This window comes from Maniola hyperantus, chromosome 12 (assembly GCF_902806685.2).
Source record: "Maniola hyperantus chromosome 12, iAphHyp1.2, whole genome shotgun sequence".
Taxonomy (NCBI): Eukaryota; Metazoa; Arthropoda; class Insecta; order Lepidoptera; family Nymphalidae; genus Maniola; species Maniola hyperantus.
Genome location: NC_048547.1, coordinates 14,482,499 through 14,501,526, shown reverse-complemented (window position 1 = coordinate 14,501,526; position 19,028 = coordinate 14,482,499). Strand labels below are relative to the sequence as shown.

The 19,028-nt window shown below is 38.4% G+C and overlaps 1 protein-coding gene across 1 annotated transcript in view; it reads left to right on the top strand.

Moving 5' to 3' along the window:
• Window positions 1-16,534, top strand: part of LOC117987067 (NKAP family protein CG6066) — a 474,080-nt gene extending 457,546 nt beyond the window's left edge. Inside the window, exon 7 of the mRNA XM_034974021.2 lies at window positions 16,509-16,534. The gene's annotated coding sequence lies outside the window, so the exon portion shown is untranslated. The remainder of the gene's footprint in view (window positions 1-16,508) is intronic.
• The last annotated feature ends 2,494 nt before the right edge of the window (window positions 16,535-19,028 follow it).

The window sequence follows — 19,028 nt, the reverse complement described above, 5'->3', positions numbered from 1 at the left end:
ACGCCCGCTGAGTTTTTGTCTTTGTCATTTATATGGAAATAAGTAACAGAAAGAGTATACCAACTTCTATCCGCGGATAGAGTATATAGAAGTTTTCACTTCAAAAACATATTCTTAGGTACAAAAAAGTTTAAATAGAACAGCAAAACTGAACTAAAGTCTAAATCTAAAACCATAAATAGGTTGAGTGCTCGCGACAGACGGGATGGCTCGCTGCAGATATCGCAGGTTGACAGACGGACAGACTGAGATCTCGTTTAGATGTCGCGGGCGAATTGGAAATGTTATTATACGTAGTAGATCTTAGATCTTTTAAAACGTTTTCGTACTTAGTTATTTTGTGTGAGATTTTAATGGTTTATAAACTAGGTCCGTCATTGATGTAGCACAAATCAGAGCTCGTCATAAGTAAAGTACGATTTTACGTTTTGCTAGTTGAGCTATATTTTTTTTTGATAAATAATGCAAAACAAATTAAATTACCATTAATTTTTTTTGTTAATTACTTAACAATAAACCTTATATTATGATATTACCAAAAAACTGCTTCCATGTCCACTTCTTATATATTTTTTTTCAAATTACTTTTTGGTACAAATAAATAAACATAAAATACATGTAAGTTTATCTACAATAGCTACTTTTTTTTTAAAATAATAGTAGCCATAATATTAAATGACTAATATTCCCCTTTCCTCTCCAACTAAGCGTCAGGCTTGTGCTAGGAGTAGGTACGACAATAGTGCAACGGGCGGGGTTTGAACCGTCAACCTTTCGGTTTTCAGTCCACTCCTATACCGGTTGAGCTATTGAGGCTCTACTATACTATATTTGAGCTGACGAATTTTTGGCATTTTTGGTGGTATTTTAAGAATCACTCAAAATTGGGTAAGTGATGTTTTATTACACCCAGATTCTACGAAAGTCTTTTTGGAGTTTAAGAATGTTATATTCCTATAATCATCCCGCCTGCTCGTTTGCTCGCTATCTCTATTAAAAAAATATAAAAAAATATGTGTTGACCTTAATCTTCAAGAATAAATCAGGCTAATATATTGTTGGTATTCAGGTAGATAAAAATATTAAATGAATTCCGCCCAGTAAGCTTATGCACTTTGTTTACAATTTATATTAATAACCGTACGTTTAAATCTGTGAAAACTTTTTTAGCCATCAATATCGCCCACGTTGAGAGTCCCTAATCTTTTGGCAAACTCTCAATAGTAACACCTAGCAGTTTTATACGCTACGATATATTGAAAAATTGATACATCTATATATATAAAAGGAAAAGGTGACTGACTGACTGACTGACTGATCTATCAACGCACAGCCCAAACTACTGGACGGATCGGGCTGAAATTTGGCATGCAGATAGCTATTATGACGTAGGCATCCGCTAAGAAAGGATTTTTGAAAATTCAATCCCTAAGGGGTTGAAATTGGGGTTTGAAATTTGTGTAGTCCACGCGGACGAAGTCGCGGGCATAAGCTAGTCCATTATAAAACTCAGAGTCACTCAGCGGGCGATGAAGAGAGCCAATGCTCGGAGTTTCTCTACGCGATCAAATCAGAAATGAGGAGATCCGTAGGAGAACGAGAGTAACCGACATAACTCAACGGGTTGCGAAGCTGAAGTGGCAATGGGCAGGGCACATAGTTCGTACAACCGATAGACGTTGGGGTCCCAAGGTGCTGGAATGGCGACCTCGCACCGGAAGACACAGTGTTTGAGGACCCCCACCACTAGGTGAAAATCAAACGAGTCGCAGAGATCCGCTAGATTCAGGCGGCGGCGCAAGACCGTGGCGTATGGAAGTCCCTACCAGAGACCTATATCTTATATGGACGTCTATTGGTTGATGATTATGATGATCTAATAGATGGCTATTAACTTCTGCATCTCTCTCTGCAGCAATAAGAATATGATACAGATCCAAGAAAGTAGTAGGAGTTTTCTTAGATCGTGGTAGGAATATTCTGGTAGACTCCCAGAGCCTTCCACTCTTTTGGGGTCTGCTTCAATGGACCTCTTTCAGGTGTTGGTTGGTCGACCAAGTTTCCTGCAACCGGCAGGCTGCCATTGAAACACTTGAGTAGTATTTCCTTCCTCTCTTCACAAAATATGCCCGATCCATCGCTAATGACTGTTATGCGTAGAACATAATCGTATCGTAACCGTCAGAGTGAAATAAGAAATCGTATCGTTCTACCTGTTTATCGTAAACGTCACATACTATCGTAAAAAGTTTTTTACCAATCGGGATTGTTATATTTAGGGTTCCGTACTTCGAAAGGAAAAACGGGACCCTTAAAGGATCACTTTGTTGTCTGTCTGTCTATCTGTCGGTTTGTCAAGAAACCTATAGGGTAGGTACTTCCCGTTGACCTAGAATCATGAAATTTGGCAGGTAGGTAGGTCTTATAGCAGACATTCGGGGCAAAATCTGAAAACCGTGAATTTGTGGTTACATCACACAAAAAAAATGAAATAGTCGTCATGAAAATATAATAATTAGTATTTTCAATTTTGGAAGCTTACTTCATATCACTATCAAGTGGGGTATCGTATGAAAGGTCTTCACCTGTGCATTGTAAAACAGATTTTTATTTATTTTTATACATCATACTTTTTTGAATTATCGTACAAAATGATGAAAAACTACGACTGTACGGAATCCTTGTTGCGCGAGCCTGACTCGCACATGGCCGGTTTTTTATAAATATAGTTGAAGCTTATATCGGAACAAGATCCACGTGTTTTGATCGTGGATAATCTATTTACTTTTCGTTTAGGATTTTATCTTTAACACTATCTATATCTATACTAATTTTATAAAGTGGTGTTGTTTGTAAGTTTGTTTGTAGGAAGTAATCTCTGGAACTACTGAACCGATATTGAAAATTCTTACACCAATAGAAAGCTACATTATTATTATTTTCTGATAAATGCGAAAGTGTGTCTGTCTGTCTGTCTTTGATGAAGTTTGGTACAGAGTTAGCTTACATCCCGGGGAAGGACACAGGCTACTTCTTATCCCGGAAAATTAAAGAATTCCTGCGGGATTTTTCAAAAACCGAAATCCACGCGGACGAAGTCGCAGGCATCGTCTAGTAGGCTGTATTTTATTTTAAAATAATTAGAGATCCCTATGAAACTAGTAATAAGCTACTCGGGCGAAGCCGGGGCGGGTCGCTAGTAAAATATAAATATGTTGCCGACATTTTATACGTGCTACTTCTAACATACTTTGGCTTAATAGAATAATAAAGCTTAGAGCTTAGTTGTATGTGCGTTGAAACCACTGAATTTTTAGGGTTCCGTACTCAAATGGTAAAACGAGACACTATTACTAAGACTCCTGTCCGTCTGTCACCAGGCTGTATCTCATGAACCGTGATAGTTGGACAGTTGAAATTTTCACAGATGATGTATTTCAGTTGCCGCTTTAAGAACAAATAAAATAGATTTTTAATAGGGCTCCCATACAACAAACGTGTTTTTTTTTGGTCATTTTTTAGATAATTTTTTTTTGGTCCCTTTGTGCGTGACTCTGACTCACACTTGGCCGGTTTTCATGTATTTAAAACTAGATGATGCCTACGAATCCATCCACGTGAATTTAGGTCTTTATAAAACCCGCGAGACCTCATTGATTTTCGGGAATAAAAGTAGTTTAAGTTCTTCTTCGGGGTGCAAGCTAACTCTGTACCTACCAAATTTCGTCAAAATTGGCTAAACGGATGCGCCGTACAAATAATAAAGATAGACGGACGGACAAATACACATTTTCATCACTGCAAAAACAGACGTTCTGATTTTATAAATAGGTTAATACTTCAACATTTTTGTGTTTTAAATAGAATACCTATTAGCCAGTGGCGTGCACAGGATTTGAAGCCAGGGTAGGCATTAGTTAGGTAGGAACCTGTTTACTGGCAGGTCATAATGAAAAATATGCATTGAGCTTACAACTGGGGTAAGCAGTGCATTTATGCCTCTATGACCTGCACGCCACTGCTATTAGCAAAGGTACATTAATGGATTTTCACTGAAGTCTAAACAACCTGACATTATAATGTCGCGTAAATCAGGCTTGAATGTAATGCCGATAGCTCTTACACTATTCGTTTGACATATTTCGTTTTTATTATGATAACTAGATGATGCCCGCGACTTCGTCTGCGTGGATTTAGCTTTTTGAAAATCCCGTGGGAACTCTTTAATTTTCCGGGATAAAAAGTAGCCTATGTCCTTCCCCGGGATACAAACTATCTCTGTACCAAATTTCGTCAATGTCGGTTGAACGGTTGAGCCGTGAAAAGCTAGCAGACAGACAGACAGACAGACACACTTTCGCATTTATAATATTAGTATGGATTATTAATACCTGATGCCCGCGACATCAGGATCCTGCGTAAATTTAGGTTTCTGAAAACCACGTGGGAGCTCTTCGATTTTCCAAAATACTTAACAAGTAGCCCATGTCACTCTCCATTGTCCGTGACTTCACTCGTTTAGGCTCCCGCTGAAAACCAGCGCTGCAGATTCCTGCAGCATGATGCTGAGTGCGGGACCTATTTGGTCACACGTCACACTGTATTTAGCATATTATTATTTTTACTTAATACATACAGTTTAATTATGTAGATGGTTTAAGTAGTTTTAAGGTTTATTGTATTTGTAGTGTGTGTAGTGATCAAATAAAGGTTTTCTTTCTTTCTTTCTTTCTTTCTCCAGGTCTTTATCTATATCCATGCAAAAAATCACGTAGTGATTCCCCTCCAGCAGCTCGATTTCTGTAGAATGACAGCTACAATGTCACTTTCGATCACGATTATTAAAGTTGTAACCTAAGATAGTAACCAAATTTCTAAGTAATTAGTTAATAAAAAACCGGTCAAGTGCGAGTCAGGCTCGCGCAATGAGGGTTCCGCACTACAGTCGTATTTTTTCGACATTTTGCACGATAATTCAAAAACTATGATGCATAAAAATAAATAAAAATCTGTTTTAGAATGTACAGGTGAAGACCTTTCATATGATACCCCATTTGATATAGTCACTCACTGAAAATACTAATTATTAGTTCATGACCACAATTTTTTTTTTGTGTGATCTAACCCTAAATCATCATCTTAAGTCACAATAGCTATGGTTTTCAGATTTTTCCCCAAATGTCAGCTATAAGATCTACCTACCTGCCAAATTTCATGATTCTAAATCTAGGTCAACGGGAAGTACCCTGTAGGTTTCTTGACAGACAGACAGACAGACTGACAACAAAGTGATCCTATAAGGGTATCGTTTTTCCTTTTGAGGTACGGAATCCTAAAAACCAACTTCGTGTAGGTAAATACCTATTTAGAACACACACAAAAACAACATCCACGTAGGTGTAATGAAGAGAGATAAAAAACCGATAATAGTCGCCAGGAATCCCAAAGCGAGATTTACTGCACCGACAATGATACGCACAGTCCTAGATATACCAGTCTTGGGCCAAAAAGTGCCCGAAAAAAATGAAAATAGCTTTAAATAAAATATCCTTTTATTCGTGACCATAGCACAGTACATAGTCTATATATATATAAAAGGAAAAGGTGACTGACTGACTGACTGATCTATCAACGCACAGCTCAAACTACTGGACGGATCGGGCTGAAATTTGGCATGCAGACAGCTATTATGACGTAGGCATCCGCTAAGAAAGGATTTTTAAAAATTCAAACCCTAACGGGGTGAAATAGGGGTTTGAAGTTTGTGTAGTCCACGCGGACGAAGTCGCGAGCATAAGCTAGTTGGTAGTATAAAAACCAGAAACACACAGAAAAAAGATCACAAACGCTTAGTCTTAAAATACGGGTTTTCATACATTTTAACCGAGAAAATCACCGCCATTACGTATCTGCACAGACCATCACCTATAGACGCCTAATAGCCAGACACCCCCGATCGCCCAACCCCTGAAAAATGCGCTCGAAGTCCTGGATCTTTACTTAATCCCACTCCACTAGGTGGACAGACGCCATCAAAATAGCCGCAGGGAGCCGCTTAATTCAGGTGGCGCAAGAACGTGGCGTGTGGAAGTCCCTATTAGAAACCTATATCCAGCCCACCCATCGCATTATTATCGCAAGAGAACTCCTGCCATTATGTGATTAATGGAAAGGAGTCACGACCCTCGGCAATAGGTTAACGTTTATTTGTTGACTTGTCATTTAATCACGTCGCAACCGAGTATATCGGATCGATTTTGTGGTTTTTTGCATATCAAAGTCAAAGTCAAAGTCAAATGATTTATTCAAATTAGGTAATAAATTACTTTTTTTGATAGTCAGATGTTGGATTTGTAAGATAATGGTGATTATTATTACGCAAACTTAAAACTAAAGCTACGAGGGTTTCAAATGCGCCCAGGTCTGAGAAGAGCCCACAACAAACTCAGCCGGGTATAAAATCAGCCGGGGCATGGATATTATTATCTCGGGTACCTTTGATTTACTATATCAACGGGTAACGATAAAACCGTAACACCTCCCGCCACCTGTTCGTACTCGTAAACCTAGTTTACGTAATTATTGTTGGCGGGATTACCTGATTTTAATTAAACAAGCATTAGAGCTAAAAGAAAATAAAAGTTTATACGATTGCAGTTGTATTGGGCCGTCTTGTAAGGAAACACATTTGGGAACCATAGAGTTACCAGATGTGACTCTATGGTATGAGAAACAACAGAATTTCTATTTTTCTATCGCATTTCTGATGGGCCTCTACAAGAAATTATTCTTTACTCGTTATTTGCACTCATGTCTTACATCATAAAATATAATCTATATATATAAAAGGAAAAGGTGACTGACTGACTGACTGACTGACTGACTGATCTATCAACGCACAGCTCAAACTACTAGACGGATCGGGCTGAAATTTGGCATGCAGATAGCTATTGTGACGTAGACATCCGCTAAGAAAGGACCTTTGAAAATTCAACCCCTAAGGGGGTAAAATAGGGGTTTGAAATCTGTGTAGTCCACGCGGACGAAGTAGCGAGCATAAGCTAGTAAGAAATATAAAATCCATATCCATACTAATATTATAAATGCGAAAGTGTGTCTGTCTGTCTGCTAGCTTTTCACGGCCCAACCGTTCAACCGATTTTGATGAAATTTGGTACAGAGTTAGCTTATATCCCGGGGAAGGACATACGCTACTTTTTATCCCGGAAAATTAAAGAATTCCTACCGGATTTCAAAAACCTAAATCCACGCGTACGAAGTCGCGGGCATCAGCTAGTTCAAAATATTCAGATGTGGAACACGCTTTTACCTCCCTATACTCTGCAAACATGCATTTTTAATGGTCATCAAAGGGAACGGTGAAGGAAAACGGAAGTCAGTCAGGTGCCCAGTGCAAAGTAAACAACAGTGGGAAAGGTAAATGAAATCGCACCACCGAATGTAAACATGACCGATTAAAGCGTGGCTGTTCTACAATGGTGCCAGTTTTCGTTTTTTTTCATTCAGATACTAGTTAGCCATTGAATGCAATCTCACCTGGTGGTAAGTAATGATGCAGTCTTAGATGGAAGCAGACTAACCTGAAAGGGGTTATGGCAGTTTACTCCTTTGGTTTCTACACGGCATCGTACCGGGACACTTAATCGTTTGGCAGCACGGCTTTTCCGGCAGGGTGGATATCAGACGAGTCGCAGGGAGCCGCGGATTCAGGCGGTGCAAGACCGTGGCGTGTGGTAGTCCCTACAAGAGACTTATGTCCAGCGGTGGACGTCTATCGGTTGAGGATGATGATGATGATGACTGAAAGTGTAAGTTTTTAGTTTGTTTATTCAATGGAAATTGCGGCCAATGTATCGGCGCCGCGTATATCCGGTGGAATTAAAAACTGCTGTCAGCCGCGTGACGTGACAGCTGTTTACACGGCGCTACCGGTGTGCTGTTGCGTCATCTACCACGCTGACCGAATTACCGACTTAAAGAAATACTGAGGCTACTTTCTTACAATGACGGAGCGGCTGCCCTCAGAAGCCGTCACCCGTCACCGAGTTTCTTGCTGGTTCTTCTCGGTAGGAAGGACATTTCAAAACTCTCAAAAATTTAATAAACGCCTCTCATTCTTTCACGTAAACTAATCTCTTTCTTTCCCTATCTCTCTCTTGCCACCACCTTAAACATATTTTTTGGGTCATGTGACCTAGTGAGCATGATTCTACTAAGAGCCGACATTCTTAAGGATTTCAATTATGGCACATGTCTCATAAATAAAAACGTTAATTATATTAATCTCTCTCTCTCTTGCCACCACCTTAAACATATTTTTTGAGTCATGTGACGAAGTGAGCATGATTCTACTAAGAGCCGGCATTTACGGTACCAATGTCTCATACAAAATATAATGGAAATTGCGGTCACTGTATCAGCGCCACGGCGCCGCGTATATCCGGTGGAATTAAAAACTGCTGTCAGCCGCGTGACGTGACAGCTGTTTACACGGCGCACGGCGCTACCGGTGTGCTGTTGCGTCATCTACCACGCTGACCGAATTACCTACTTTAAGAAGTTCTTCTCGGTGGGAAGGGCATTCCGAACCAATGTTAGATTCACTGGACTATTCAAAAGCACATGACGTACGGCAGAAAATAATGTGCCTACATAGACCTTTAGAAAGAGATAACGGATTTGTACAGCATTGCCTCTGTCGTTAAGAACCGACAAAACGTCATATAGGTATGAGTGACAGAGACAACGCTCTACAAAGCCGAAATGTACATTATTTTCTGCCACGTACTGTATTTTACTTTATCATTATCATCATAATAAACCCATCGCCGGCTCACTACTGAGGATTGGTTTCCTTTCAGAATGATAAGGGCTTACGCCATAGTCCGCCACACTGACCCGTACCCGTAGTACAAGATTTTACGTCTCACCAAACCAAACCAAATTCGAGAGTCGAAATACTTCCGCGTTACAGTAAACTGGATCTTAAAAGCCTTGTTTTAAAGCTCAAGTTTGTCTACAGTTCTACAGCCAGCGCTCCAAGCGGAAACATTGCGAAATTAAAATCAGTGGCATTGAATATTTGACTTTAATTCAAGGCTGTTTAGGTCCATTTTACTGTAACGCGGAAATATTTCGACTCTCGAATTTGGTTTCGTTTGGTGAGACGTAAAATCTTGTACTACGGGTACCGGTGCAGATTGGCTGCCTTCACACACCTTTGAGAACATTATGGACAATGTATAGCGTGCAAAAGTTGGGTCAATGCCCCGCCTACGACGCGGGATTGACTCCGAGTGGCCTCCTATATATCCTCGAAGGTAAGTGTAATGTTTGACATAAATGTCGCGTAGGTTAAGCCAAAGCAAAGGCTAGCTGTAGGTACTTAAAATCACCTTAGATAGGTAAGTTTTTGTTCTCATTATTCTCAAAAACACATAACCTCCCCGCGGCGACTCCTGGGGACACTCCGGACCCCAGTCGTGATCGCCCGTGGTCAGATAATGGATACCTTTGTTTACACCCATTCTAACCCCGCACTTAAGAGATTGATTTCGCATTTTCTAAAAAAACGAAATCAATTCAAAGAGTTGAATGGTACGTACTTAGGTTATTTATTTTTTGAAATGAATGCAAATCCAAATAAAAAACCGGTCAAGTGCGAGTGGGAGCTCTCTTTTGTACCTAATTATAAACATCATATTTTGAGTGTTGGTTTGGGTGGGAACTGTTTGATTTTCTGGGATAAAAAGTAGCTTATGTCACTCTCCAGGTCTTTAACTATAAAAAATCACATCGATTCGTTGCTCCGTAACGACGTGACTGAAGGACAAACCAACAGACAACCACACTTCAAGATTTATCTCTATAATATAAAAATGAATCACTAAATGTGTTGCTCATCGCAATCTCGAGAACCGCTGAACCGATTTCGCTCACTCTTTTTTTATAATATTCCTTGAAGTACGAGGATGGTTTTTACGGAGAGAAAAATTTAATTCAACCTCCTCCTCAATTTTCTAAACTCCACCCGAGCGAAGCCGGGGCGTGTCAGCTAGTAATAAATAAATTGTACTGATTTATTAATGAAAATCAGTTCATATGACTTTTTTTAGAGTCCTGTGCGGTAGCTTCATACAATACCTACATAAAATTGAAACAACATTCAAAAGCAAATAGGTACGGTTCGAGGAAAGTTGCCAGCTATAATAAATATTGAATATGGTAACTCTAAACAAAAATATGTACTAAGGTCCATGTTCGTTTCACACAGAATTTCCGATCTTATTGCATTGCAATAGGGTTGGAATTTAAAGTGAATGTGGACATACGGTCAGCTAGGTCATTTCGTGTCACGATTGTATTTCTATTTTGATAGGTTTTATATTTTCTGACCGCAGGAATCATAAAATGGAGGTTGGCTCGCTTCTCTGTGAAGAATTTTATATGTAGGTAGATAAACCAGATTCTCTAAGTTAAAGTAACTTATTTCAAAAAAAACGGCCAAGTGCGAGTCAGGGACGCGCACCGAGGGTTCCGTATTTACTACAGTCGCATTTTTTCTACATTTTACACGATAAATCAAAAACTATTATACCTAAAAAAAAAATTACAAAAAAAAAGCCGACTCCAATACACAAACACTAAAAATTAAAAAATAATTTAATTATTACCGAATATATTATGTATAAGTACAAGAGTTAATATACTTAGTTCCATAATAATACTTTTTGGTGCCGGTGCCAATTTATTAGCTTTAGCTGCGCGAATCGTCTAGACTTCATATTTTTATGAGACTCTAAATGGCACCTCATTGATTTGTAGCAGATTACCAGCTGTCGTTGAGACCGTCAAAACGTCATATACCTAGGTATGAGTGACAGAGACAACGCTCTACAAAGCCGAAATGTCATTCTAAAGGCCGATGTACATTACTTTCGGCCGCGTTCTGTAAGTACACACACTGTGTAACACAAGAGCGTGACCGGCAAAATTTATAAAAAAATTGAAGTCTAGCAATTGAAAAAAATAAAAAATGTAGTTGATTATAATTGTACTTGGTTGCTTTATTATTAACTAGCTGATGCCCGCGACTTCGTACGCGTGGATTTAGGGCTTTAAAAATCCCGTGGGAACTCTTAAATTTTCCGGGATAAAAAGTAGCCTATGTCCTTCCCCGGGTTGCAAGCTACCTCTGTACCAAATTTCGTCAAAATCGTTTGAACGGTTAAGCCGTGAAAAGCTAGCAGACAGACAGACAGACAGACACACTTTCGCATTTATAATATTAGTATGGATAAGGTGTCCAGTCTCCTCCCTAACCCGTAATGGCCATGGCAACTCAATAGCTCAACCGGTAAAGGAGTGGACTGAAAACCGAAAGGTCGACGGTTCAAACCCCGCCCGTTGCACTATTGTCGTACCTACTCCTAGCACAAGCCTGACGCTTAATTGGAGGGGAAAGGGGAATATTTGTCATTAAACTTTGCTAAAATTCTTTAAAAAAAAAAAAAAACTTCTAGGCATACTTTCGACTAATTTTTCAGCGTAGGTACCTAGTCTCGGGATAATGATCTCCATATGGCTTTTAAAGGAACCATTAAATTAAGTTTACAAAATAGGGACGTTTATTAATCGTCTAGACATGGCAATTAGGGTTGTAAAGTGTTTCATAAACACAATTTAACCGACTTCAGAGATCAAAGGCCCCGAAGTATCAATCGTCAAGCGTGAGCGGCTTTCCTCACCTCGGCGCGGGCGGCGCCGGCACAGACCAAACAAAGTGGTCATCACCTAAAATAAAGCACTTAAACCGCAATCTATCATGTAGGTACGCTTTTCGCGGGATTAGGGTTCCGTTCGGTATTCAGTTTTTTTTTAAATCCCATGGGAACTCTTTGCTTTTCCGGGATAAAAAGAGGTTTATGTCAATTTCCGGGATGCTAAGCTACCTCTGTACTAAAGGAGATGGACAAAATTTGCTCCAGGCTGAACTATGCCTATCAATGCCACGACTGCAAAACTATGCGACTTTTTTTCTTAAAATAGAATAGGTTTTTTACTATTAAATGGCACATATATTATCATCTCTGTACATTGTGGGGCACGCCTCCATACAATTTTTGTCCATCTCCTTTCATTTAAATCGGTTAAGCGGACGGGCTCTAAGAATCCCGTGGGAAATTTCATCAAAATCGGTTAAACTGTTGGGCCGTGAAAAACTAGTAGACAGACTGACAGGCAGACAGACAGACACTTTTCTACTTACTATTTAACCGAATTCTAAAAAGGATGTGGTTCTCAATTCGGCCCGTTTTTATATATACGGGACTCCGTACAAATCGAACGCCTCGCGGCTGGACAAATATTTTTATTTCGATATATAGTACCGTTCTAAACTAACAACGTTATGAAAAAATGCAAACAAATAGTGGGCGTCGGATTAGCTTGGCTTGTGGTTCGAAATATAGGAGTTTTGATCGACTTGCTGACTTTTGGCCTTTCCTAAGGATTAGGTCATACTGACAAAATTTTTAGGCGACTGTATAAACCTGTGTTATAAAATTATTATACGGCGACTGGCGTCCAAAATTCTTGGAGGGATTTAACAAATCGCCAAAAAAAAATCAATTTTCATATAAATAACTTGAAAAATTAATGACTTTCATACAAATTTTCATCCCCTATTTAACCACCCTGGGAGTAGAATTTTCAAAAATCGTGAAACATGTATTTTCTTTTAAAATTACGGACTTTCATACAAACTTCCAACCCCCATATAACCCACTTGAGGGTGTAATTTCAAAAAATCCTTTCTTAGTGGATATCTACCTACTCTTTTTCAGCGCACGTCATTATTTTTATCCTAGTTTATAATAAAGTAATAATATTTATCAAATTTAAAAGTAGGAAAATACCTAATTATGGGTTGATACACCTGAAATAAAAGTTTATTTATTTATTTAGGGGGTGCGACAATATTGTGGCTTTACGATATCGGTCAGTATAAACGTGGCCTTATGTACAAGTGAAAAGTAATGTGAATTGGCATGGCTGCTCCAGTTTTCATGGCAGATGTCACAATATCGTTCACGATAATATATTAATCGTGATCTTGGTACGATGCTGGATTGTGTTCGTGATTTCATAAGACTATTTTAGTTTCGTATTTTTGTAGATGATATTATTTTCGGTAGTCTTCAATGTCGCTTGATAGCAAGGTTCAGCTGATCGCCTATATACCAGTGTATCTACGAGTCACAGATATGTCCAGATATGCAACTAGCGTGGCGCCCTCAGTCCCTCTCGCTCAAGCAGATTTTCTTACTTGTGAAATGTCATTCCTTCTACACTTCACGTTGTTTGTCAAATACTCACGTACAAATACATTTTGACAAACAAAAAAAAGTGGCCACGGTGATAAGGACAAAGCATAATCATTTTGTCACGTTCTAACAAGAGCTTAAATGCATTTAGCTATCTCGCTCTAACAGGGCTACTTCTAACAGTCCTTATTCTGAGCTATGAGTACATACGCCGCGTTTCTTTGACGTTTTCGACGTAGAGATATAGTCCGTACAAAATGAGTTCTCACTCGCCATGTAGTATTTTTTTTAATACTAATATCACTACCCCTATTATAAATGCGAAAATGTGTTTGTTTGTTGGTTTGTTGGTTTGTCCTTCAATCACACTTTTATACCGGAAAATCAAGGAGTTCCCACGGGATTTTTAAAACCTAAATCCACGCGTACGAAGTCGCGGGCATCAGCTATTTAATTATAAAGAACTCGAATCCAGGACTTTTGTTTTTAAGGAACACATCTGTATTATGCCAGAGGTCATTAAATAGAAGCAGCTATATTTTAAAGGAAGGAACTTAAAAGTTAAAGCTCCTTTAATGAACATTGTACACGGCGCCGTGTGACGGTAATCTTTACAAATTGCTCTCACTTTTGAGCCCTGTTAGTTCGAGTAACGCGAATGGTACAGCTCTTGGATTGTCTTGTACATTGTAAATACCTAGCTAGTGCTGAATTAGAAATATGTATTATTTCCTAAAGTTAAAAAAAACTATTTATTGGTGAAAGATTACAAAAAATTCAACTACATTACTTAAAGAAGTCTAGGTAGGTACCTATTGTTTTAAATCCGCGAACAGAGTTTCTTTCCCGTTCGTATGTCTACCACGCTGCGCGCTGGCGTAGTAGAGGTACGGATTAGCAGACAGTAACTAACACCTTTGAAAACATTATGGCGAACTCTCAGGCATGCAAGTTTCAGGACGATATTTTTCATCACCGTTGAAACAAAGTGACATGTGCGCGTCAGTAGTCAGTACCTACCTACCTATAAGTGCGCGTCAGTACCTACCTATAAGTGCGCGTCAGTACCTACCTACCTATAAGTGCGCGTCAGTACCTACCTATAAGTGCGCGACAGGTCGAACTCTCCGCACGCCCCCGCGCTTATCCGGTGCGCGCGAGCTCGAGTGACGTGCGGGTGTGCGGGGCGTCCCCTTGACTCATACCCCATTTGCCATCACAACTTGTCGCGGACTATACCTACTTAATTGTTTAAAAATGCAAATAACTCGGAAAAGTCATAGAATCCCCGTTTCACCATTCAAAATCACCATCTGTGGTCAACTAAAAGCTCACCCGTTTGCATCTAAAGTTTAACTAAACAAAAAAAGTTAAACTAAAAACTAACTATAAAGAACCAAATGCCCGCGATTTTGTTCCTGTGGATTTAGGTTTTTAAAATCCCCTGAGAACTTTATGATTTTGGGGGATAAAAAGTAGCCTATATCACTCTCCCAGGTCTTTAACAATTCGCATGCAAACAATCACGTCGATCTGTTACGAAATTATGGAAGGAATCCACAAACAATTTTCGCTTTGATAACATCGGTACCTTGTGATTTTTTCAAATTAATTCGTGCATCCCACATGCTTTTTTCTACACATTAACTTACTTACCTTCCTTTTAATCTTAGTTATGTGTTCTCGCGAGCTGTATATATTTTATACCTCATCAAATACCGCCGTTTTCATTTAACAAGACCATCGTTAAATATATAAAGCTCTCAGGTGACATCCTAATTTACTATTTGTAGATAAAAACACAATTTAAATTTTACACAACAAAAAATCTGTCGTAACTTCTATTTCAACTAAGATAAGATGCAATTTCCTGTAAACTTTATTTTAATAAAGGCAACAAGTTTGTGGTAATCAATTTTGTGGTGTCGTAATTTTTAATAGAAAAAAATTTAAAAAAAAAACATTTACGGTCTCCATAATGATAAAATTTTGTTTAGAATTTTACGTGACGATGTTCCGAAAATATTTTGAATATAATTACGTTTTTTGAGCTTTGAAGTTCTGATTTCTGAATGGCCGGTTGAGTTGAGGTGATCGTTAAACCTGGAATTAAGAGAATTGTTTCGATGTTTTCAGTGTCATAAAAAATAAATAGATCAGGGTTGCGACTACAGAAATATCTTACCTATGTTTTTTAACAAAATGCTTAGAAGTTTTATTTTTCGATTTTCAAACAAGGTGAATTTTAATCGATGGTTGACAAGTTTGTAATTAACAGCTACATTTTAATTGGACTGTTATATAATTGAGATAAAAAAGCAGTAATAATCTATTCGTTAATATTGTCTACCTTCTATTCGGGGACCCAGGAGTTCGATCCTATCTCATGAACTGTATAAATAAAAATAAATAAAATAAAAATATTATGTTGATTCAATTAAACTTTTACAAGTAAATAGTACAAGTACCTACCTACGTTTGAATCGTCATATGCATCTACCACTGGTTCGGAAAGCCTTTCCTACCGAGAAGAATCAGCAAGAAACTCGGCGATTGCTCTTTTAATAGGTTGTGTAATATGTACCTATGTGTAGTAGGTATGTAGGTAAGGTAAATGTGTAATAGGTTGTAGTAGCTGTAATGTTCACACAGTGTGTATTTCTATTTCTATTGCCGCTATAACAACAAATAATAAAAAAATCAAAATGGCCGCCATGTAAATAAAAAAAAAAAGTTCATAGTGATATATCTTGTAGAATAATACGGAATAATAATGTCGAGTCTGACTCCTATGAAGGTACTTGACCGGTTTTATAATCAAACATAGTATTTAAAATCATCTTCACGTAAGTAGCACCTACAATTTTAAATCAATCACGGCCACTAGACGATAAATCACCCGCAAATCCGGCAAAGTCCCCAAAAATCCCGACACGAAACGTTTATAAAGATCCGAGTCTCAGTAAAATATTCATTAATTGATTCCGCCCCACGGATACCTACTCATTATAGAGAGAAAGCCAGCGCGTGCCAGACCTTCTTTATTTTATAAAAGCTGAAAGTTTCTCTGCGTATTGTACCCAACACAGGGAGGAACGATCAGCGACTATAACGTTTGGATCATAGTGGCTTTGGGAGATAACAATAATTTGGGTAATAAAGGTGTTAAAATCTTACGTCAAAGTATAAACCCTTTTTTTATATAAGTAAATAGCTGATGCCCGCGACTTCGTCCGCGTGGAATTAGGTTTTTTAAAAATCCCGTGTGAACTCTTTGATTTTCCGGGATAAAAAGTAGCCTATGTCACTCTCCAGGTCTTTATCATACCCATGCAAAACATCGCGTCAATCCGTTGCACCGTTGCGACGTGATTGAAGGACCAACCAACAAACCAACAAACAAACACACTTTCGCATTTTATAATAAGGGTAGGTACTGATCACGTCATGCATTGCCAGATACTTATGTGTCGTGGCAAACCCCTACCAGACATTCTTAAAGTTTAATATGGTTATCTCCCAAAGCCACCATGGTCCAAACGTGTTGGGGATATTACGCAATTAAACTTTTAGCTTTTATAAAATAACAGAGGTCTGGCACGCGCTGGCTCTTAGTGCATTACTTGAGGGTTGATTAAGACTGAGGGCAAACCTGTTCGCGAACACATTTATAATTGAGGACCCAATTTTGATGTCGTTATCGTTACGTTGGCTTAATTACATTTAGATTTTAGAGCCTACGCAGACGAGGGACTCCTGCCGTGCCAATACACTGTATCTTCAGATACAGTGTTTTGTGTTTACAGCGATAAATGAGCTCCTCCTCGCTATAGAAATATCTACACAGTAGGTATCTCGTAAAACACAAAGGTCAGTTTTGACAAAAACTGCTTACAAAAATACATTCTTTTGTCAAAACACAATTCTTGTTTTGTCGCCCGCTATCCATACGTGCAGTATTATCTCATTTAGCATTTGCTGCGAAAGATAAAAAACTAGGTACTAAACTATGTACTGACAAAAAATACTTGTAAAATTTAGTACTGGCAAAAATCCTTCATCGTTTACTTACGGATCGGGCTAAAAATTGGCATACAGATAGCTATTAATATGACGTAGACATCCATTACGAAAGGATTTTTGAAAATGCAACACCTAAGGGGGTAAAATAGGGGTTTGAAATGCATGTAGTCCACGCGGACAAGTCGCGGGAATACCTAAGCTTGTTTGTATTGTAGAATATATAAAGTTTAAAAAAATCATATTCATTTTATTCTAAATTAGGTGAAGTTCTGAATAATTCTAACCACTAAAATATTGGGATAAAACTTGTTATATCTAGTTATAAAGACAATCTTGGCTTCTCCGCTAATGGGTTAATGTCATTCTCTACATTGCTCCGGCTAAAGAATCCATGGAGTGTGTTAGAGCTTTAAAAGTTTAATATTTTTCTTTTTTATAAATAATTAGTCGTTTGCTAAACAATGGGATTTCTCATCAGTCATCATCCACTATTTAACCCTCTTGAGTCGATTCACATTGGCAGCGAATCGAAGCAAAATTCAAAAATTTCACGTAGGTATATACCTAGCTCTATCTAAAGACTGAATCAAAAATATTTTTTATATTGATAGGTACTATAAAAAAATTTACATTTCACTTTAATTTGATGCCAATATGTACCTAAACTCTTTGTGGGATGAATTTTTGAAAATCCTTTGTGTACAAAAACTTCTGTGCTAAATTCACCTGTTTAAGCTGTGCGTTGTCTGTCAGTCAGTTGGAAGAATTTTAATAGGTCTCAATCACAAAATGGAAAAATAAATGTTGTTTTGCTCCATCGTTAAAGCAAGTGATAATTTATTTATTTTTGTCTGAGCCTGAAAATAATTTTGCAAGAAAATTATTTCTAAAAGCAAAATATTATACAGTGAATGGCGACTCCATGCCTTTGTCCCTTACCTACGGATATTAATTAGAGGTAAACAAGTTCCCTTTGTAAGATTTTCACTTCCTCCCCCCCTCCCCCCTCTCCGCCCACTCGACGACGTCATACGAAAGACAACAATGGGAAAGTATTACTTTGTTAGCATAACAAAACAAACATACACAAATGTAGTTGTGGCTGAAATAACAGTTTCAAAACGGGTTTCTGACGACACGTCATAATTACCTCGAGAGTAAAGCGACCTATAACTCCTGTAAATTGCTAATGCGCGTGGCCGCCATTTTAGTGACGTCAGTACTCTAGACTGAAGTTTCGAACTGATGGTATATTTTTACTTAAATAAAATAAGAAAAAATCCAAGAGTTCCCGTGGGGTTTTCAAAAACCTAAATCCACGCAGACGAAGTCGCGGGCATTCTCTAGTAGGTACTTGTACAAAAAGAAAAATCGTCACTCTCTGACTCATCAACGCCTACAAACCTCTGGACGTAGAAAGCTATTTTTTTAAGACGATCCTTTGAAGCTGATATGGAAAAAGACCGGATTTTTTTAAATTCCCATCGCAGTGAAGCCGCGGGCAGTTGCTAGTATTCAAGATAGGTCATTATTTTAGCGATAGATTTATGGGAAAACAAATAACAGTAGGCGCGGCAGAAAGTAAAAGGCCTTTAAAATGACATTTCGGCTTTGTAGAGCGTTGATTCTGTCACTCAGACCTATATTACGTTTTGTCGG